Source organism: Coenobita brevimanus, chromosome 29, assembly GCF_032717465.1.
Source record: "Coenobita brevimanus isolate Jiangsu-jjx chromosome 29, ASM3271746v2, whole genome shotgun sequence".
NCBI classification, from domain to species: Eukaryota; Metazoa; Arthropoda; class Malacostraca; order Decapoda; family Coenobitidae; genus Coenobita; species Coenobita brevimanus.
Genome location: NC_136982.1, coordinates 10,294,936 through 10,318,766, shown reverse-complemented (window position 1 = coordinate 10,318,766; position 23,831 = coordinate 10,294,936). Strand labels below are relative to the sequence as shown.

General features: G+C 41.2%; 1 non-coding gene across 1 annotated transcript; it reads right to left on the bottom strand.

Annotated features, from left to right (window-relative positions):
- Positions 1-23,209: 23,209 nt before the first annotated feature.
- LOC145395120 (5S ribosomal RNA) lies at positions 23,210-23,328 on the bottom strand. The gene has a single exon (XR_013896550.1). It is a non-coding gene; the product is annotated as a 5S ribosomal RNA (ribosomal RNA).
- Positions 23,329-23,831: the final 503 nt, after the last annotated feature.

The following is a 23,831-nucleotide window of genomic DNA, read 5'->3' as shown; positions in this document are numbered from 1 at the left end:
TCTGGAACCTTCCCGGGCCTGGGAACTTTCCGATCAGGCATCACACCTTGCTATGTGTGGCATTCCTGGGAGAATGCGCGAACACCACTTCCTCCATCCCTAGGCATGACTTTCATCTAACCTCTATATGACATATGTATGTTACTAGCTATTATGTAGTGTTATGATATTTTAGAGTCCTGACATCACTCAGTCATTCCCCAGCTGGCGTACCTATGTCAGCCTTTAGTAACTAATTTCATTATAACCTATTAATACACGGTATTCATAACAATATTGTAGACATAATATTGTAGAAATATAATACGTTGTAGTAATGTATTGTATGCATAATGGATTTAAATACATGGTAGTGAAATATTGAATATAAAATATTGTAAACGTTGGGTCTGGTTAGTACTTGGATGGGTGACCGCCTGGGAACACCAGATGCTGTTGGCATCCCTACGTGTCAAGTGGGGTTGGTGGAGGATTAGTGCCCCTCCCTGTAAATCAATTTACTCTAAGCCCTTGGCCACCCCGTCTGGGATACATGGCGTCTGGCAATGAATGAATGAATGAATGTAAACATATTGTATTAATATTGTTAAGAAGCAGGGTTTGATTGTTAGGTAGTCTCGAAGCTTCTCGCTGATTCCTAATGTTTACTGTAGCTACTTTTGGTACAGGTCAGAGTTGCCAATTTTCCTACTGTTTGTGAGCGTAGTTATATCATAAGTTATGCATTAATTTCTGTTGTCTTTTTTTCTATATATATTTTTTTTATTTATGTGACTACTTGTTAAATTATATAATGCAATTTAAGTTTGTATGCAAAATAATTTACAGTGATATGTTATGTAAGAAAGCTTGGCATGTTTTGGATGTCTCCAAATTGGTAACTGTTGTGCTAGGGACAGGTACAGGACCAGCACGTCCTAGAATGTTGGAGAAGCAAGGAAGGTTATATAAGGATGGGGAAGGGACTAGTGAAAGTTCAGTTGGTTTTCAGTTCAGTTTGAGTTTAGTGCAGTGTCAGTGCACTGTCAGTGATGTTTGTATATTTTCGATATTTTGAAAACAGTGAAGTTTTGCTGGCAAACAGTGAAGTGTTACTGAAGTTTGTACATCATCGGTACTTGTGAAAATAGTGAAATGTTGTCAAGCATTAAATGTAATTGCAGTTGGTAAAGTTAGTATAGTTCCAGTGCTTGTGAAAATAGTGAAGTTGAAAAGCATTCTGTGTAATTACTTGGAAAATAAAGACTGAACTTAACAAGCCAGTGTTTTTTTTTTTTTTTTTTACAACGCTTGGGCTGATCCTGTGTACTGTACACCTAAAGCCTGACCATAGGAAGAACAACTCACTGGGCAACGTCCTTCCTATACTGAACTACTGCTGTTGGAGCCTGTGGCATTGTGGAATGGGGACATAACAGTATACTGGCACAAATGTATGTGTGCAACAGACATACGCATATATTTGTGCAATGGTAATATAATGACAGTACCATGCCAAGACTGTAGTAAGAGTCACTTGTATATATGTGATGTACTGTACTTATTATATATCTATCTATCTATATACTCTCTTTCTCTCTCTCTCTCTCTCTTAAAATTGTTATATGAACTGGATACATGTATATTAGTTTATCATATTTTATGCATGATTAGATTAGTATTATATATTATGTTGCCCCATTATTTTCATTCGCTTTCTATTTGTTTTTTCTTTGTGTATGTAATTTACACTCCTTACATATTATACGAGTACGGTACACATTTCACTCACGGGATCTCACTTGAATGTTTACTCTTCCTCCCGTAAATAATCTATCTATCTATATACCTAGGCTGCTTCCCCCAAGGAAAGGGAGGTAGCCGAGACAGGACGACTCACTCTCCATTTACTCATCCATTCAAACACATTCATTCGCATCTTAGCCCCAAAGGGGAGAACGGACAGATCCTCACCGCACCACACCGCACAAGGGTCAACTGGGCAATGCAATCAGTGACATCCGCAACAGGGCCCGACAGCAGAACTGGTTTACCCCTGCCACATCATAACAGACCCATCCCCTTACCCGCACCTGACCTGACTAGCTGATCAGACCAAATGCGGGAGAATATCCCCTCAGGGCTGCGTCATCACTTATTCATTCACAATTTCTCTCCATTTATTTCTGTCACGCACAGCCACTCTTCCTTGCTCAACAGACATCCCTCTCGCATCCAGCGCTCTCTTCACACTGTCCATCCATCCTATTCGTGGTCTTCCTCTCAGCCTTACACCTCTCACATCAGATCTAGTTATCTTTTTCACCAATCGCTCATTATCCATTGTCTCCATATGCCCAAACCATTGCAACACCCTCTGCTCAACTCTGCCAGCCATCTCCCAAACAACTCCAGTTCTCCTTCGCACTTCATCATTTCGCACCCGATCCATACGCGTCACTCCACACATACTCCTCAGACATCTCATCTCCATTACATTCAAACTTTTCCTCTCTGCTACACCCATATTCCATGTTTCAGCCCCATATAATGCAGTCGGTACCACAACACCCTCATACAGCCTTCTCTTTACATCCATTCTAAGCGAACGACATTTAAACACTTTTTTCATTCCTCCCAGCACCTTTCCTACTTCATTTATTCTAAACTTCACTTCTGCATCTATTCTTCCATCCACAGCAACATGTGACCATAGATATTTAAAACAATCTACCTCCTCAAGCAACTCACCATTCAAAACTATATTCATCCCCCTACCATCTATCAACCTCGTACACTTCATCACTTTACTCTTATTCTCATTTACTTTCAATTTCCTCCTTTCACACACCCTTCCAAACTCCTCTACCAACTGTCTCAATCTCTCCTCTGAATCAGTCACCAGTGCAGTATCATCTGCAAACAGCAGCTGCTTCAGATTCCACTCTCCTCCATCAACATTTACCAGACTCAGACCACCTAAAACTCTTGCATTCACCTCCCTTACAACACCATCCATGTAAATATTAAACAACCAAGGCGACATCACACATCCCTGTCGCAGCCCCACTCTCACGGGAAACCACTCACTCACAGCATTTCCCACTCTTACACACGCTCTACTATTTACATAAAAACTTTTCACCCCTTTTAGTAACCTACCATCAAGTCCATACAATCTTAAAACAGTCCACAAAGCCTCCCTATCAATTCTATCATACGCTTTCTCCAAATCCATAAATGCCCAAAACACATCCTTGCCTTTCGCTAAATACTTTTCACACACTTGTCTCACAGCAAACACCTGATCAACGCATCCCCTCCCTCTCCTAAAGCCACACTGCTCATCACTAATCACTCCCTCTGTACCCTCTCTAACTCTCATAATTAACACTCTACCATACACCTTACCTACAACACTCAACAGACTTATACCCCTAAAGCTAGTACATTCATACTTATCACCCTTGCCTTTATACAACGGGACCACACAAGCACTTGCCCAGTCAATTGGCACCATACCTTTCTCAAAACACACATTCAACAATCTTACTAACCAGTCAACAATAGTCACTCCACCACCCTTCAGGCATTCCACAGCACACCCATCCATACCTGCAGCTTTCCCTGTTTTCATCTCCTTTACTGCCTTCTCCACTTCCTCCCGTAAATAATGACTCCAATTTTGTAATCCTTGCCTGCATTCTGTGCGTTGCCTGTAGTAATATACTAAATACAATGGAGAAGATTATAAAGGCAACTGGAGCTGGGCTATACAAATAATATGGATTAAACATCCTTATCTTCAGTTCTTCCCAGGGCTTCATTGATCGATTAATTGCATAGTTTCAAACTTAGGTGAAGTCAACTTATTACTTGTGCTCATGTTTAAATCCATCTCTGGTAGTGGTTGGAAGTATTTGTGTGTGTGATTAAGGATGGCAGAGTGATTGTTTGTAGTTATGGTGGACAAAGATGGTGTAAGCACAGCACAATATTCAGGTGCTATGTATAATCCTGGTGCTGAAGTATGAGATGGTTGTGTATCTGGACAAATTACGAAAACTGATGTGTTATGAGTGAAGTAGAAAAGCTGTGAATGCCCAATGCGTTGATGATGTATGAGTTTATCTGGAGCAAATGTGAAGTTGCAATGCTGATGAATGTCATGATCTCTTATGATAGCCATTTCATAAGGGACTGTTCCAGTTGGCTGAAACGTGAAAATATACGCAGGACAAAGGTGAACAGCATGTAAGGATGTAATCCACTTTCGTTTAATCGTTAATACACTAACGAAAGTGAGAGTGTCCTGTCTCTTGGAGACTATGATGAGTTCGATGTCGTCGTTGATGTTGATGACCAAGGTGTCATTATTCTTAGAAGGAAAAGGGTAAATTTGATAGATTGTGAACAGATTATCTGTTATGAATGATACATGAACTAATACTGATGTTGGTGTTAGAGTTGCTTCTAAGTATGGATAATATAGCAAGAGATTCCTGTCCTGGAATAAAGACTCCAAACCATGTTTAAGTATGCCTTGACTGATTGTTTGACGTAGATCGTGAACTGGAAGTTGATTAATTGTAAATTGCTAAGTCATTACATTATATATGGTGTTATGCCATATACTACACTCAACTTGTATGATGATTAAGTTATATACATAATTCTGGTAACACAGAATTGCAGGAACATTGTATTTACACTGTATGAAAGTAATTGTTACATACTTGTATATTTAAATGAAGTAATTTTGTAATTGTTATATAATTGCATTTTTAACTGAATATTGTAACTGTTACGTAATTGTATTTTTAACTGAAGTAATACTGCAATTGTTACCTAATAGTAGTAATATTGTAGTTAATTGTTGTAATAATATATTGTAGGTATTAGAGTAACTGCAGTAATATCGTAGGTACTGTAGTAACTGTAGTAATATTGTACAGTTATGTTCTATGTTACATTGTAAGTTGCGACATAACTATGTGCCCATGTATATAATTGCCCACTAGTAACACAGTAGCAAGATACAGCTATGAATCGTACTATGAAACAGCCATATATAACACTTACCGTAGTAATATTATACAGTATGTATAGGCTTACTTATGTTGCACAGTTATTATTGAAAATGATATGTAACCCCTTATTTTATTCTCTATAAAAGCATATATACAGTATATATCATATTAACAATATACACTCACTTGGTGTTCGTTTGTACCTATGGTGGTCAATGTATGTGTCAGCAATGTGTGGAAATCTTTTGTCTTCATAATTGTGTGAAAGAAGTTGTGCATTCTTCATTCCTGTCGGCGATTTTCTTTTTCTTCCTGATTTTCCTTGTAATTTAATTTGTCTGGTCCCACTAGATAGCTTTAATTAATAATTTTTTTATTATGGTTCTTTTAATCACTCACTGGGTTATTGTGACAGTATAGTTTATTTATCACTTTGTATATGGAATGTTGCCTAGTTGCACGCATGCAACACTTACTCTATATATGAATGCTATAGTAAATGAGTGAATATTATGGTATATAATAATTGTTACTGTTGGTGCAAGTACTTAGCGATTTACTTAATGTAGATAACTGAAGAGGTATACGTACGTAAGTTGTAACTAAAAGCACGCTTTATATGTTTGTGCAGAATGTCTGTCTATCACTGTGTCTATCACTGTGTTGTATAAATGAAGTAACTGTTCAACTCACTGATTTTTACTGTGGTGGGAATGGTGTGTGTGTGTGGTGGTGATAGCGGTGTCAGACACGGTTTGAGTGACGTGTTATGGTGTTCTCAGCAAACGCTGGCACAGTGCATCGACTCCTCACTCTGGTAGTTGTAGTGGTGGTGGTGGTGGTTGGGGAGAATGGTGGGGTGAAGTGGGGGTTGATGTGGTTGTGGGTGTAAGTTGTGTTGCTGCTTTGCCAGCTCTTGCTCTCTGTTTGCTTGTCATTTTTTTTTTCAATATATTTTCAGCCCTTTCATATTGTGATTTACTTGTTGGTTGCTGAAGACCACTGCTACTTGTAGTTGCGTTTAGATTATAGAGATGTCTCGTAGACTTGTTACTTGTAGTTAATCATAGAGCTTGTTTTTCCCTCACTTATAACACACCCTTCTTACTGTTTACTCGCTTCTGGTTACTTGGTTGTAGAACTGTAGGCTTCTTGAGATGCTCGTTCTTGTACAGCCTTTAATTCTAGTTTCTGGCTGTATGGTGCGAGCATGTAGCTGATCTTGGTTACTGTCTCACCTGCTTGAATCTCGCTTGTAGCATAGTAATATCTTGTTTTGACTGTAGCGTAGATTGCTTTGCTTGATGAATGTTGCTTGTAGATATGGCTTGTTTCGTGGTAATCTTAGATACTTGTAGTTTATCCTGAATCATAAAACTGAAGCCCACAGCTGAACAAAATTGTCGTAACTGAATGTTAAATGCTGACAAAATCTTGAGGCATAAGTAGATTGTATTGTAGTTCGTTGGTTTGCTGATTGTAGATTGACATAGAAACTGGAAGGTTGGTTGTAACAATATAGTGTCAAACCACTGCCAATATAAAGTTGTGAGGCATCGTTTGTTTAAAACTTGTAGTAGTTTTTCGTCTTCTATCTTGATAATGTAGACTCAACTGTAGACTCGTAAACGAGGTTCGTATGCTTGCTGCCACCATATATAATATATCGTAAGAGTAGATATAATATATCGTAGTTGTCGCCGAGCTCTTGAAACAGTTTCTTCAGCTTTGTTGATCTTGGACAGTCTAACACTGGCCTGTATTCTCATCGGGCAACGAAGCTCCCTAGCACCTCTTTCTTCATTATTTATTTTTAGATATCGCTGGTTGATATCCTTCTGTAAGTTATCTATGCAGAATATGGTCATATTAGTAGGATTTATTGAACGCTGAATAGGGCAGTCAGGTGCAATACACAAACTAAATAGCTTAGGAAAAGGTGTTACGGAGCTTCCTTCACCTCTAAAGCCTGGATGACGGCCATAGCTGACATAAAATAGGTGTTCAGGGATGTTCGGATGGTGGACATAGCTGCTTGGCTTTTCTTTCAGCATTTGAAGCCCTACCCATTTTCTTTGGTACCCAATTCATGATGTACGCAAATCGGAAGCAGGTGAGCTACATTGCCAGCTTCCTCAGTAGACCTGAGGGGTAGGAATGATGATTTTTAGTTCATTATAATTCCATTATTTTGCCACAGAGAGTGGCCACCCGGTGTCTGACACCTCCACGCCTGCCCTGCCTCCTGCTCATGCAGGGAAATGGTTCATTGATAGCTCTATTAGAAGTGTTTTGGAGATGACAGTATCATCATTTTCGAGTAGAGAAACGATATCTGAGGACAGAGGTTAGAACATAGAACATAAATATAAAAGTGGAATGCTCTACCCACCCTTTATGGCCCCTCCAGCCTCCTTCGCATCATTTCCATGGTGCCTATGTGTTACCACTCTTTCACCACAATCCATATTGCCCAGGCCTGACACTTTGGGGGTGTATGGGAAAGTGTAACATACATTGTATAAATTTCTATTTAAGAAATTTAAAAATAAGTGGCATAGAGAATTTATCTTGCCCAGGAACACCCGGGTCTGACACACCCAGTCGATCGTGTCTGTGCTCTAGTTCAGTAACTTCTAATGTCTAGGATCCCTAACCTTCCCAATAGCTTAACTTTTTGTGCTAATGCAAGGTGTAGGAGGTTACTTCTGGCTCTCTCTGTTTTTGCTTTATCTTACTCAGAAGTTGCATCAAGGTCTGTAAGACCCACGTGTACCTGAGGCGGTACATCATATTTGTTCACATCTGCAGGTTGTTTCTATGCTCTGTGGAATCCACTCCTCCCATCATGAAGGACCTACATTCCTCAAGTTGTGACACATGTACTAGTCTCATAGTGTTCTTTGCTTTTTGGTATGGCTATAAAAAAAAAAAAAAAAATCACTGTAAAAAAAAAAAAAAAAACTATATATATAATTATATAGAGTTAAGCGAAGCAAAACTTACTTCCATAATTTTGTAGCTGATAAGACCTTATAAATTGTAAGATATTCAGGAGTTCATTAAGTGACACATGTGTGCAAATACAGCATTTTTATATGCCTGAATCTAACAGACCTGAGTGTTCATGAGGTGTACATAACCCATTAGGTGTTTCTGAGCAAGGTTAAGGAAAATTTCAGTGTAGAGAAAAAGTTTTACAAAAGTAAGGAGTGACATTCACTTAGTGAAGTAAGACTAAAAAAAAAAATATATATATGTAAGCTAAAGGAGATGAGGGAAAGTACGGTACTGAAAATAATTGTTATGACCTTAGACTGCACAGTGGTTTTTGTGTCCGGTTTAGGAAACAAGTGCTGGAGTGAAAAGTTAAAGAAATCATTCAAGTACTGTATAGTGGTTTCGCGTCCTACAGTATAGAAATAAATCTTGGAATGAAAGTGAAAGCGATACTTGGGACAATTATTGTACAGTGGGTTTGTATCGCAGTGTATAAAAAATAAACAGAGTGAAAATGAAAGTAACCTTACACTATACGTAATAATAAGTGTTGTTACAACGAAATTAGAATTTACTGCTCTTCCTGTAGTGAAGTAACAGCTTGCCAAATAAATGCCGTTTATATGTAAAATGCTGGCAGACAAGGAATACAACTTGTATTTTAAAAAAAAGTTCACTGACATTGAAAGTTATCTTTTGCACCATATGTACTGTATAGAAAATATCTATCTATCTATCTATATACCTAGGCTGCTTCCCCCAATGAAAGGGAGGTAGCCGAGACAGGACGACTCACTCTCCATTTACGCATCCAATCAAACACATTTATTCGCATCTTAGCCCCAAAGGGGAGAACGGACAGATCCTCACCGCACCACACCGCACAAGGGTCAACTGCACAATGCAATCAGTGACATCCGCAGCAGGGCCCGACAGCAGAACTGGTTTACCCCTGCCACATCATAATACACCCATCCCCTTACCCGCACCTGACCTGACTAGCTGATCAGACCAAATGCGGGAGAATATCCCCTCAGGGCTGCGTCATCACTTATTCATTCACAATTTCTCTCCATTTATTTCTGTCACGCACAGCCACTCTTCCTTGCTCAACAGACATCCCTCTCTCATCCAGCGCTCTCTTCACACTGGCCATCCATCCTATTCGTGGTCTTCCTCTCAGCCTTACACCTCTCACATCAGATCTAGTTATCTTTTTCACCAATCGCTCATTATCCATTCTCTCCATATGCCCAAACCATTGCAACACCCTGCTCAACTCTACCAGCCATCTCCTGAACAACTCCAGTTCTCCTTCGCACTTCATCATTTCGCACTCGATCCATACGCGTCACTCCACACATACTCCTCAGACACCTCATCTCCATTACATTCAAACTTTTCCTCTCTGCTACACCCATATTTCATGTTTCAGCCCCATATAATGCAGTCAGTACCACAACACCCTCATACAGCCTTCTCTTTACATCCATTCTAAGCGAACGACATTTAAACACTTTTTTCATTCCTCCCAGCACCTTTCCTACTTCATTTATTCTAAACTTCACTTCTGCATCTATTCTTCCATCCACAGCAACATGTGACCCTAGATATTTAAAACAATCTACCTCCTCAAGCAACTCACTATTCAAAACTATATTCATCCCCCTACCATCTATCAACCTCGTACACTTCATCACTTTACTCTTATTCTCATTTACTTTCAATTTCCTCCTTTCACACACCCTTCCAAACTCCTCTACCAACTGTCTCAATCTCTCCTCTGAATCAGTCACCAGTGCGGTATCATCTGCAAACAGCAGCTGCTTCAGATTCCACTCTCCTCCATCAACATTTACCAGACTCAGACCACCTAAAACTCTTGCATTCACCTCCCTTACAACACCATCCATGTAAATATTAAACAACCAAGGCGACATCACACATCCCTGTCGCAGCCCCACTCTCACGGGAAACCAATCACTCACAGCATTTCCCACTCTTACACACGCTCTACTATTTACATAAAAACTTTTCACCCCTTTTAGTAACCTACCATCAAGTCCATACAGTCTTAAAACAGTCCACAAAGCCTCCCTATCAATTCTATCATACTCTTTCTCTAAATCCATAAATGCCCAAAACACATCCTTGCCTTTCGCTAAATACTTTTCACACACTTGTCTCACAGCAAACACCTGATCAACGCATCCCCTCCTCTCCTAAAGCCACACTGCTCATCACTAATCACTCCCTCTGTACCCTCTCTAACTGTCAAAATTAACACTCTACCATACACCTTACCTACAACACTCAACAGACTTATACCCCTAAAGCTAGTACATTCATACTTATCACCCTTGCCTTTATACAACGGGACCACACAAGCACTTGCCCAGTCAATTGGCACCATACCTTTCTCAAAGCACACATTCAACAATCTTACTAACCAGTCAACAATAGTCACTCCACCACCCTTCAGGCATTCCACAGCACACCCATCCATACCTGCAGCTTTCCCTGTTTTCATCTCCGTTACTGCTTTCTCCACTTCCTCCTTCGTGATCAAAGAATCATTCAACTCTCCCAACACATTTATTCCTTGCACCCTTCCATCCGCCACAATCTCAGCCACCCTTTCCTCCTCTACATTTAACAATCTTTCAAAATACTCTGCCCATCTCTTCCTTACTGCATCCATCTCAGTTAACATCCTTCCATCCTCTGCTTTTACTCGTTCTTCCTTCCCAGACTCTCCCATTCGCACCCTTTTCACCTCCTTCCAAAACATTTTCTTATTCTGTTGAAAATTCTCTGTCAGCTGCCTACCCCACCTCTCATCTGCTGCCACTTTAGCATCACGCACAGCCCTTCTCGCTCTAGTCCTCTTTTCCTTATACCTTTCATATGACATCTCATCCTTCCTCTGCAGCCACACTTCATATGCACGTCTCTTCTCAGCCACAGCCATACTTACTTCCTCGCACCACCATTCACTTCCTTTTCTTACACCACCACCCACACGTCTCACACCACACACCTCTTCTGCATGCCCCACCACAGCACTCTTAAACAACTGCCATTCCTCCTCCACGCTGCCATTTTCCCGATCTTTCACTGCGTTCCACTCATCTTTCAATTTCTCCTGATACTCTATCTTTTTCTCTCTTTTATCCAACTCACTCACTTTCAAAACCTCCCTGCCACACCTAACCCTCCTAGCTCTCACCCATCTCTTACCTACTCTTAACTTTCCCTCCACCAGGTAGTGGTCAGACATACCTCCACCCTCCCCTCTCAGAACTCTCACATCCAACAATCTTCCTATTACATTCCTAGACACAACCACATAGTCCATCAAGGCTCTATCAACAACCCTTCCACCCTCCTGTCTCACCCATGTATACTTATAAATATCTTTCTTCTCAAACAGCGTATTCCCAATCACCATCTCTCGCTCAACACACATCGGTCTCATTCGTTCCCCATTTTCATTTCTTCCAGGCACACCATGCATACCAACTACGCCTTCAACTGCTACAATTCCCACTCTAGCATTCAGATCTCCCATCATTACCACATTCACATTCGCTCCAAAACTCTGCAGACACTCATCAACATCATTCCAGAGAGACTCCCTCTCTTCTTCATCCCTTTCACTACCAGGCCCATATGCACTCACAAACACCCACAACTCACGTTCAAATTTCGTTTTCACCCACATCAGTCTTGATGACACCTCCTTCCATTCAATCACACATTGCTGTACTTCTGGACTCACTAACAAGGCCACACCTTCTCTTGCCCTTCCTCTATCAACACCTGACAATCTTCCGTTCACACTTCCAAACATAGACTCACCCTTCCCTTTCATCTTCGTTTCACTCAAAGCTAACACATCCAACTTTCTTCTCACAAACATTCTCCCAATCTCCTCCCTTTTAGCCTCAATCGTACTACATCCACGCACATTCATAGACCCAATCTTCAGGGTACGGGGATAACTCCATCCCCCATCCCTTTCTCTGGCCTGTCTCTTTTTAGGAACTAAAAAACAGAGGAGGGGGTCCCTAGTCCCCTCACCCCGCCCCTTTTAGTCGCCTTTTACGACACGCAGGGAATACGGTGGCAGTATTCTTCCTAACACAACCTGGCCGCAGAGTAGTAGTACCACCCCATAGTGCGGCCAGATTGTGTCCCCCCCGCCACAGGGGTCATAGAAAATGTGCTCACATGAAATTTAAGCCCTCGACGACCACCAGCGTTCAGAGATGCTTTACCAAAAACACGCCTGTGACATCGAATTAGCACAAGCTATAGAAAACTGCGAACAATTATGGGAGGGTAACAAATATACGTTTACCCACCCTACTCTACCATCCCAAGCACTCAGGCAGCCAAATTTTCTTGGTTGTTTTTGCCCTTTTTTTTACATGTGAATGGCACATGCACTGTAATTTTATATTTCCCCTGAATCATAGCGAATCACAGGCTGAGTTTAGGAAGCTAAAAAACACATTACCAAGTGCGGCAGACGATTCTCTTCACATCTGTAAGAAAAGAAAATCGATTTTAGAACTCTGAAAAAATGGCCCCGGGACCAGCCGGGGGAGCATGCAAATTTCTGAGCCCACGGCCACTGGGAGGATAGAGTAATCCTTCATGGCAAGTTCAGTGAATCATAATTTATAAGCCTTGGTATTCTACCCTCCCATACACAATATTACATTGTGTCATTCTGGAATTGGTGGAAGAATTAGCAAATAAAGTGAGTGAGCCACTCATACAGGGTGCGAGAGTTTCAGTCAAGGGGCAGTGGCAGGTGCAGATGATGATGAGTGGGAAGGTCTAGTAGGGCAAAAAGCATTGCGAGCGGGTTTTGGGCAATCTGGTCTGGCCCTGCCTGGTGCATTATCAGCTCACCCTAGCCCTCGACCTGACAACTTGCTACAACTCCCAAAGTTACTTCCATTTATCACCACCTGCCTCTACATTGTCCCCTACTAGAGACCTAAGGACACTTGCAGTGGAGAGTGGGTTGTTCAGTATTGTGATTTTAATTGAAAGTTGAAGGTGGTCTAATTACAGAGTGATAATTGGTTGAAAACAGGTAACATTTGAAAAACAAACAAAAAAACGCACGTAGGAAGGGCTAAGCTCGCTATACTCCGAGCTTTAAGGGTTAGCCGACGAGAATACGGACCATTGTCTGTGGATATGTGTGGTACAGCATTATGTTTGGACAGCCAAACAGTGGATAATGTTACTGATTATGAACATGCCGAAGGGGACACACGTGGGGCAAGAATTTACAAAATGGGTAAACAAATGAAACAGGCTTCCCCTGGACATCTTAGCCTACCTGACACGCCCATTAATCTCGACGTAGGAAAAGAAGGAAGTGGAGAATGAGAAGCAAATTGAGAAGTGGAAAAATTGCAATCCACCGACAGTGTCGTAAGTTGCTGAAAATGGCATATAAAACAGTTAAAAGTAGGCATCATGAGGAGATTAGAACAAAAACACAGGGAGCATGAGATGCTGCAGAAAAGACTTAGAGATGGTGGGAAACAAAGGAAAATGCAGAAGAGAATCGAAATGGGGAACAACAAGAGACGAAGGTATTCAAGACCTTTTAACGTAGGCCTGGCTCTACTCCTTTGTGAGGCTTGGAGTGAAAAAAAGCAGAAGTTATAAGAGAGTGTGCTGCTAAAGTGAATCATCAAATTTTATGAGAGTTCATGGGAAAGGTACCCCTAAAAGCATAAATAATATTTGTATGTGGTCACAAGAGAGGTACCCCTAAAAGCATCATCAGTTTTAGTATAACTGATTAAAGCATGGAGCTAGACAGCTCGAATAAGAGTCAAAACAGTGCTCCAGGAACTACACATAAGCTGAGTCATCAGGGTGAACAGGCAGAGAACAGTTTTAGGTGGCTGGTAGATGGGACATACATGAGGAGTGTCTCAAGGGCACAACATATTCTGCTGATATGCAGTCACACAACCATGGACATCGACAATTGATGAGTAGAAGCAGCTGAGAATTAGGGGAGATTGTGAGTGTAAAAGAACAAGGGAATTTCACATGCCCTAAGCATCAGTTAAAAATGCCAGTTAGCTTCTATTCAATATCCAGGAATGAGTAATGCTAGCCCCTGGTCATCTGGATAAATCCAGTGGTTAATCTGTAGTAAGAATTCAAGTAAGCATACGATACTCATGAGTGAGTCATTATGGTACAGTAAATGTGTTTGTAATAATGTGTAACTGAGTTAAAATCACCATGTATTGAGTGACTTGTTTCCATTTGTGTTGCTAAAATAAAGTAATTGTCTTGTAGAAAGTTAGTAAAGAAGACGTATTTGTGTTTTGGAACCTCAGTGTGTTGAACAGTTTTCCTTGTAGCCCAAGAGGGAACTAGGACAGAAAAGGAAACACAGTGTCATATTGTCCTAACTTTAATATTACAGATTCTTTCTGGACCTGTCTCAGCATTCCCTACCGCTATTGTTCTCACGCTACCTATCTCTGTAGATAACAGTCATATATCGTGCTCATTAAATATGAGTGCCAGACATGTCAATGATTATTGAGGGAATGTAGGGAACATGCAGACAATTGCATTGGTTGCATGTGTCAACCACAGCATAATCTTGGCCTTCAAAACTGTGCTGCTTAGTTGTGAGTGGGTGGACAGAGAGTGGAGGAAAAGATCAATAGGTAGATGTGACTGTTATTTCTAACTCCATGGGCTACATTTGGTAGAATTTTCTGAATTTGTAGCAACATGTTGGGACAGGTTCAGAGTCTGGGTAAATGTTCTTACATGCAGTAACATGGTTGTTGGGGTTGGATATCAGATTGCAGTAAACATAAAACTGATACAGTGAGTACATCCCCAGTTAATAAGGCAGTCTGATTTGTATAAAACTACTCACATTACAGCAACGGTCAAAATAATTTTGCTTCGAGGAGTTCTTCATCACAAACAATCTTACTATCTTCTAATGCAGTATGATATTCTTGGAGACAATGCCGACATAATAAATGAGACAGATAATATAAAAGAGAATACTGGGAGTAAATGAACAAAAGAATCGTCTGGTTTTATCCAAAGCTAATTCCCAGGTGTCATTTAAGGATGTCACTTAAGTGTTTAACCCATGAATAACCTCCCACGCCCCCTTAGGTGCGGCTATCAAAGGCGTCCTTTGTTTTGTTTATTTTACATTGTTTACTCTCATGTACAAGACTGGTCACTCTGGAAGCAATGTCGCTGAAGGCGAGGAAGGATTGAGTACCAGTAGTAGCCTATAGGACAAATAAACATACACTGGCAAAAACAGGGCAAAATAACTAGCTACCAGTATCATTTGGACTCTGGGTATAGCAACGATACAATGACAAACGGAATGACACAATCTCATACTTGCACAGTAAAATAAAGGCCTTAAAATGTGGTACTCTACATGGGGACTAGTATGAATGTCTTCCGTGATCAGGCTTGTATTCCATGTGACTTTGGAAATTTCGTAACACCTCTTCTTAGCAATTTGTTTTGCACATTACTCTTAAATATGGTCTTCTGTGTTATTAATGTAAACTGTTTCGGTATCAAAATGGTAGAAATAGCATAGCAGAGAATGTTAGGAAGAAATGAGCAAAACGATCGCTAAGAAACAGGTACTACTAAGTCTCCTGTCTCCTGTACCAACAAGAATATAAGGTTCTTTCTCGTGACTCTCCTTCTAACTAAGTGGCGTCAGGGGCCCACACGGGCCTATTGTGGAAAATGAAAACAAATGGCACAGCAGCTTAGAGTAGTCGCTTCGACCGTCCCGTCAGACACTTACCTCATAGTGTGGTTTTCTTAAGCTTAACTGATAGCGATCAACCTAAGCTGGGAAGAACTAGTGCACTGAGGAAGGAAAGGGGGGGAGGAGTGGAGAAAGTGAGAGAAGACAGGAGGGGGGGTGAGGGAAGTATAAGAAGAGAAGACACAGAAAGGAAGGAGGGAGAGAGGTGAGACTACAAAAAGAACCAGGGAAGAAGAGAAGGAAGTGAGAGAAACAAAGAGAAAAAGGGAGGAAGAATATAATGATAAAAATGGGGAGGGGGAGTGTGAGAAGAAGAAGAAAAAGAAAAAGTGACAGAGGGAGGAGGGCGTGAGTGTAAGAAGATAAAATATAAGTGAGAGGTGAGAGAGGAAAGAGGAGAAGAGGAAGGGGAAGGCGTACTGGAACGTAAGAAGAAAAAATAGGTGGGGGAAGGGAGGAGTGAGTGTGACAAGAAACAAAGAGATGGAGAAAGAGACCGCGAAAAGAAAACACATGGAGGGAGGAGAGGGAGAAAATATGAGAAGGGAAGAGTTGAAAGCAAAGAGAAGAGAGAGGTAGGTGGAAGAGAATGTGAAGAGGAGATTTGAGAATGGGGAGTGGGTGTAAGAAGAAACAGAGAGGCAGGGAAGGAGAGGAGAGTAGTGTGGGAGGAAATGAGAGGTGAAAGAAGAAAGGGAGATCGAAAGGATAGAGAGGAGAAAGGAAGACGGTGCGAAGAACGGAGATGGGACGAGTGTGAAAAGAAAAGAATGGGATGTGTAACCAAACAAACAGCAAAATTGTGCGACTCTGTTCTAATATAGAAGACTACACGAAACCTAGAGTCTCACAGCAAACGCAAATATTACCATTGTTAGATCAAACAAAAATCAATAGTTAACCAAAAAGTCGTTTTCTGTAACGGTTACTAGGCAATGCTTCCAGATCAAACCTCTGTCCACCTCCTCCCCTTCCCCCTCCTCGTGGATGAAGGCAGTGCCTTGTCCCACCCATTGCGCAAGCTGTGGAATGGGAAAAAAAAAAAAAAAAGAGGATGATAGCATAAGTAGGAAAAAAAGCCCGGGGGAGAAGGGAAGAGTAGAGTGAGAAGAGAAGAAAGGGAAGGTGAAGGGAGATGGTTGGTTGGTGGAATATTCTCCCCACAGCATGGTGGGGAACGGGCAAACAAAGAGCCCGTCACAGAGTGGCGAAAATAGCTCCTATTCAGGAGCAAAGCAGGGACGAAGGCGTGCAGACAAGGCAAGGGCGGCAGAGGAAGGGAACGAGGCGGCGATGTAAAACAACCCGATGATCGTGGAGGCAAGGGGGAGAGCGGTAGACAGCGCGGCGCCGATGGAGAGGGCGCCGGCTTGCTCAGGTCGAACCCCCAAACGACTCGGTGATGGAATGCGGCTGGCTGCTCAGATGTTAACAGAGGGCAGAGAGGGACGAAAGAGCGATGTACAAAACGGCGCCGATGGTAAGGGCGCCGAAGCTCAGGTGGAAGTCCCGAACTCTGCCCTCAACCCCCATCTGACTCGCTCCAGCTCTCCACAGCAGCAGGTGGAAGCGTGGAGGGTAGGCCCGGTCCTGGTGGTCAACGAGGCACAACCCCGGTCTTGGTGGTAACGGAGAGAGGGTCGTCGGCCGGGTATAAATGGGCGGAGGAGCCTCGATCTCCTGATGGACCGACCAGGGCACTCCTCATGATGGAAGGACAGGCCCCTCCCTTAGCTGGTGCGGCTGCTGTGGAGAGCTGGTCCCGCCGGGAACAGCGGTGGAGGTGTTGCCTCGGCGAGAGGTGGACTGTGAAGGGAGAGAGAAGGCGAGAACCAACAAGAGATAGGAACACGACAGGGAGAGGAACTGTGAGAAAAAAAAGAATGGAGGAGGGAAGGAAGGGGGTTGAGATGGAACAAAAGGGTGAGGAAGTAGGGAAGTATGTGTTCATAGAACAAGACAACCAGGAAGCGAAAAATAGGGGAAGATTAAAAAAATAAGAATAAGATGGTGTGTGTGTGTGTGTGTGTGTGTGTGTGTGTGTGTGTGTGTGTGTGTGTGTGTGTGTTCTTATCTAATTGTTGTTACCTAACTGTATATTTACAGGAATGAGTCAAGCTTGTACTGTCCCGTATATTAAACCATTTTTATCAAACATATCAAATTTATTAGTTGTTTTGGCACACACTATTTCATTCGGTAGCTCATTCCACTGATCAGTTGCCCTACTTGGGAAACTGAATTTCCGTACATCTTGATCACATCTCTTTTTATTAAGATTTTTGCAGTGTCCTCTTGCTGATGCTTCCCCATAGGTTATTTGCCCATTTATGTCTATTTTCTCTTTCTCTGAGATGCATTTATATAGCATAATCATGCCTCCTCTTTTCCTTCTCTCCTGTAGTGTTGGTAGATTCAGTTTTTCTAATCTTTCTTCGTAACTTAGATCCCTTAAGCTTGGTACCACTCTTAGTGCTGCCCCTTGTACTTTTTCAATCTTATTCCAGACAACTGATGCATACTCCAAGGTTGATCTGATGAATGATGTTATTATTTTTCTCAACATGTCTTCATTTATATACTGTATGTGAATGCTATTCTCATATTAGCAAGCAGTGTACATGTTACATACCTTCTCACTTATGTGGTCAGCCAGAGGTAGTCTGTTATACGAGTAGATAATCACTCCTAGGTCCTTCCCCCTTTTCTCTTGTGTGTACGGTTGAACTTCCTAACATATAATCTCAGTCTGGCCTTATTTCAATATTACCAAACTTAATTACATTACACTTTTCCACATTAAATTCCATTTGTCATTTACTGATACATTCATGAAGTTTATTTGATTCTCCTTGTAGCTCTCTGCGAGAATCTGTGTTAGTAATTCTCCTTTGTATTTTTGCATCATCAGCAAACATATTTAGATAGATTCCATTTCCAATGTTACTGTCTGTGTCATTTATATATACTAAAGACATAACTGGTGCCAGCATTAAGCCTTGTGGAACTCTGCTAGTCACTTCCCTCCATGATGAGTAAATTCCCCTTAGCACTGTTCTCATTTCCCTTTTTCTGAGAAAGTCCTGCATCCAACAGTACAGGTTGCCTTGGATTCCTCCTTGATGGTCCAGTCTCCATAAAAGTCTTTGGTGCAGTACTCTGTCAAATGCATTCTTGAAATCAAAATAGATACTGTCCATCCATCGTTCTCTTTTCTGTTATGTTTCTGTAACTATCATGGTAGCTTAACAGATTAGTAACACAAGATTTTCCCTTTCTAATTCCTTACTGCCTTTCTGTTATCCTAATTTGTTCTTCTAGATGGTTTACTCAAACTTTTCTTATCAGCTTTTCTAGTATTTTAATTACATCACTGGTCAGTGATATTGGTCAGAAGCTGAGTTGATTCTATCTATTCCCTTTCTTGAACAGGGGAACACGTTTTGCTTTCTTCCAAATATCAGGTAGTTTACCGTGACCTAAGGATTCCTTGATTATTAAATGTAAAGGTCCGCATAACTTTTCTGTACATTCATTTAGCACCCAACCTAAAATTTCATCAGGGCCATTTGCTTTTCCTTTGTCTAATTTACTTAACTCTTCTTGTACTTCTTTTTCTGATATCTGTAAATCTGGTAATAAGTGTAGACGTGCATGTTCCATATCATCTCTCTCAAAATTATTCTCCTCTGTAAAAACTGATTGGAAATTTTAATTTTGTGCTTCACAAATATCTTTTCCTTGTGTATAGATGATCCCCTCGTCCATAATTGGACTGTATTTTATCTTTAACTTTGGTTTTGCTTCGGATGTAGCTTAGGTTGATCACTACTTTTAATTATAAAGTCTTCCTCAAACTCTCTTTGAGCTTCTCTTCTTACCCTGTATAATCATTTCTTGCCTGTTTATAGTTATTATATGCCCTCTGAGTATTGTGTCTTCTGTATCCATTCCACAGCAAATCTCTTTTTTCTTTTGATTTTTTACATTCTGTATTAAACCATTTCTGTATTTTCATTTCTGTCTCTTTGCACTGAGGGATGTAATTTTGAACTCCTATAACATAAAATTCACAGAACTTTTTATGTATCAAGAAACATATAAATCTTGACCTCTAAGCTTCTTTTCCCAATCTATTTCTATGAAGTACTTCTTTAGGTCATGGCAGTTGCCCTTTTTGTAGTTTAGGCTCTTTATGTAACTCTCATTACTGTCAACTGTCATATGCAGTCCTGAAGTTGCATTTAATACAGCATGGTCGTTTTTGCCGAATGGAGGGTGATACATTATAGTGTCAATGTCATTTTCTTGCCTAGTAAATATAAGATGTAGTAGTGATGGATCATCAAATCCTCTTTTTCTGGTGTTTTCCTATATATGTTGCATTAGGAAAAACTGCACAGGATCCAGGAACTTTTGATCTCATAGCTTTCATGGCTTCTTACATCTACTATGGGTTTCAGAGGCCGTGTCCCACTGTTTTTCGGGAATAACTTATCAACAAACAGTTGGATCACTTTCTGGCAGAGCTTGTTGCACACCATGCCCTAATTATCGGTGATATAGTGCATTACCAAATGTGGAGAAATAAGGCACTTGTCCCTGACAAGTGATGCTAAAGTCCCACCTTCATGACCAGGAAACGGACAAGGGTTCCGTGACGTTGGTCAGCAGGCTCCACCCATCCCTCCAGCTTTCTCACGCCCCCGCCCCCACCCCCACCCCTCTCTCTCTCTCTCTCTCTCTCTCTCTCTCTCTAAAATCGACACCACGGTCAATAGCTTTTGCCTTATACATACAGTATATTAATGAGGCATGCATTATGCGTTATTATATTTGTAAATCTTTATTTAAGAGTGACAGATGACCTGACGTAAAGGCAAGAGTAAGATAGGGTGGTGGGTGATAACGACCAGGATTGATGGGAGTGCAATGGTGTGAAGGTATTCAGGTGTTGTGTGTGTGTGTGTGTGTGTGTGTGTGTGTGTGTGTGTGTGTTTCCCTTGTGAAGAGGGCTTACGGCAGTACACCTCGCCACATGTGCGAACCTCGGTGAATTTAGACCTGCGTTAGCGAATCTGTATTAAAGCGCATGCTTGTTCGGTAATTGTGAATAAGATGGATGGAGGAAGGGAGGGACGGAGGGAGGGGAGGATGGTCAAGGTATTTACCAACGCTACAACATCAATAGCCAATCATCATGCGTCCGAGTAGTAATCATATCGCAAACATACGGATTATTCTAATCGTCCTAAGGCATACAGTGTATTGCCCCATAACCCTGCAGCCCCCTTCCCATCCCCCATACCCAACCAGTCCCGCTCCCACATCACCTCTCTTTCTCACACACAGTCACCAGACATGCGTTCGCATTATATATTACAGATTCGCTGCCATAGGCCTCACTTTGGTTGGTTCGAACCTGTGATGAGGTGTACTGCAGTTAAACCCTCTTCACAAGGGAAACACACACACACACACACACACACACAACACCTGAATACCTTCACACCATTGCACTCCCATTAATCCTGGTCGCTATCACCCACCACCCTATCTTACTCTTGCCTTTACGTCAGGTCATCTGTCACTCTTAAATAAAGATTTACAAATATAATAACGCATAATGCATGCCTCATTAATATACTGTATGTATAAGGCAAAAGCTATTGACCGTGGTGTCGATTTTAGATAGATAAAGAGAGAGAGAGAGAGAGAGAGAGAGAGAGAGAGAGAGAGAATGGGGGGGTGGGGGGCGTGAGAGAGCTGGAGGGTTGGGTGGAGCCCACTGACCAACGTCACGGAACCCTTGTCCGTTTCCTCGTCATGAAGGTGGGACTTTAGCCTCACTTGTCAAGGACAAGTGCCTTATTTCTCCACATTTGGCAATGCACTATATCACCGAAAATTAGGGCATGGACTGCAACAAGCTCTGCCAGAAATTCACACTGATCCAACTGTTTGTTGATAAGTTATTCCCGAAAAACAGTGGGGCATGGCCTCTGAAACCAATAGTAGAGTATTCCAGTTTATAATAGTATTGAAATCTCCAGTTTACATAATTGTTTTAGATTTCTCTTCCATTCTATGCAGTAATGCTCTTAAACACTGATTTGCATTTTCTGCCAGGTCTTCATGTTCCCCCTCTTTCCTAAAAGTTTGTTTTGTGTGGCATGTATAAATTTGCCACAATTACTTTCCCTTCGGTTCGTCTTTTTATTTAGCTATTTTCCGGGGAGGGGCACTAACTCTCCGCCAACCCTTTTAGTCGCCTCATACGACAAGCAGGGATGCTGCGGAAGTATTCTTGAAAAATCCCCCTACCCCCAGGGGTTGAGGAAGGGGGAGGCCGAGGTTGAGATGGAGGGATGGAGTGGAGAGGTATATGAGAGAGGGGGGTGTGAGTTGGGAGCAGGGCAGTGAAATGGCGGGGGACAGGGCGACGTGGAGGCGATTTGTTTGTGGCCACCCAGCATGGGATTAAGGCGTCTGGCAATAGATAGATAGATAGATAGATAGACTTTCCCTTCAATTGTGTTAGTTTCTACTGCAATCAGTTCTGCTTGTGAGGGTATATCTACAGTAGTTCAATTTCTTTGACTTGTAGATTTTTCTATGTTAATATTATAATTCCTCATCCTTTTCTTATATTTCTGTTTCTTCTCCATATATTGTATTCCTCTAAGTTTAGGGTATCGTTTGATATCTTTGGGGTTAATTATGTTTCAGTTAGGCAAAAAATACGTGGTTCTTTTTGTTTGGCATAGTCTTTCATCTCTGATCATTTAGATAAAATTACATCTACATTTGAGAACAGCTTAATCATCTTGTTTACATACTTGCCATTACTTGAGTTTACTACCTCACTTCTTTTTATTCCTTGCTTGTTATGTACCACTTTCGTACCTGCAATCCAATCACTTTTTAAAAAAATACTCTTCCTCTGATCTTCCTCGTTCTTTGTTTTTTCCTTCCTCTTCTTTAGTATTCCCAATTCCTCTTTAGTTAGGCATCTTTTTATCCATGCTTTTTAATTCCTCTTTTTCTATAAGTTCGCATTTTCTAGTATTTCCTCCATAGCGTTCACACTTAGGTTACTTTCAGATGCCTTGATTTATTTCTCTCATACTGTATTTCCATAGCCTTTTGTGTTCATCTTTGTCTTTATCACAGATATCCTCTGATACTTCTTTCAGTATGTTCATTATGTTTACCATCTGCTTTATGCATCTCGAAATTTTGTTTCTGATTCCTTCTTTCATTCATTGCCAGACGCCATGTATCCCAAACGGGGTGGCCAAGGGCTTAGAGTTAATTGTTTTACAGGGAGGGGCACTAATCCTCCACCAACCCCACTCGACACGTAGGGAGAACGTTATGCCAACAGCATCTGGTGTTCCCAGGGGGTCACCCTTCCAAGTACTAACCAGACCCAACGTTGCTTAACTTCGCTGATCGAACGGGAAGCGGTGTACTCAACGTGGTATGGCCGTTCATCTATACAAATGATTACTATATATTTATTGATATCTGCTGAATCTTTGACCAGTTTTGAGTTATTTTGGATGATTTCTTTCACCACCTTTCTAATGCTTTTTTCTTCATCTTTTGTTTCTCAGCCGTTCCTTACTTTCAGCATTTCAGCATACGTAGTTTGTACTTCATCTTTGCAATTTCTCATCATTTCGTTCATTTGGTCTATCAGACTGCTTACTTGTGTAATTGTCTCTGTATCATTTCTGAGCTCCTCCACAATATTCTCATGGTTGACAACTGTACTCGCCATTTCACTAGTCTTCTTTCTCTGTGAAACTGCTTCAACTGACAGCTCATGTATTGTTGTGTCTTTTTTGTTGAATTCCTTTACTAAGTTTCATTTTCTTCCTTCTGCATGTGTAATTCATTCTCAATTTCATCTCTTTCACATTGAAAAGTTTTCTCCAGTTTATTCACTTTCTCTAATTTATTATAAGTTTCCATTTCAACCAGTTCAAAATAAA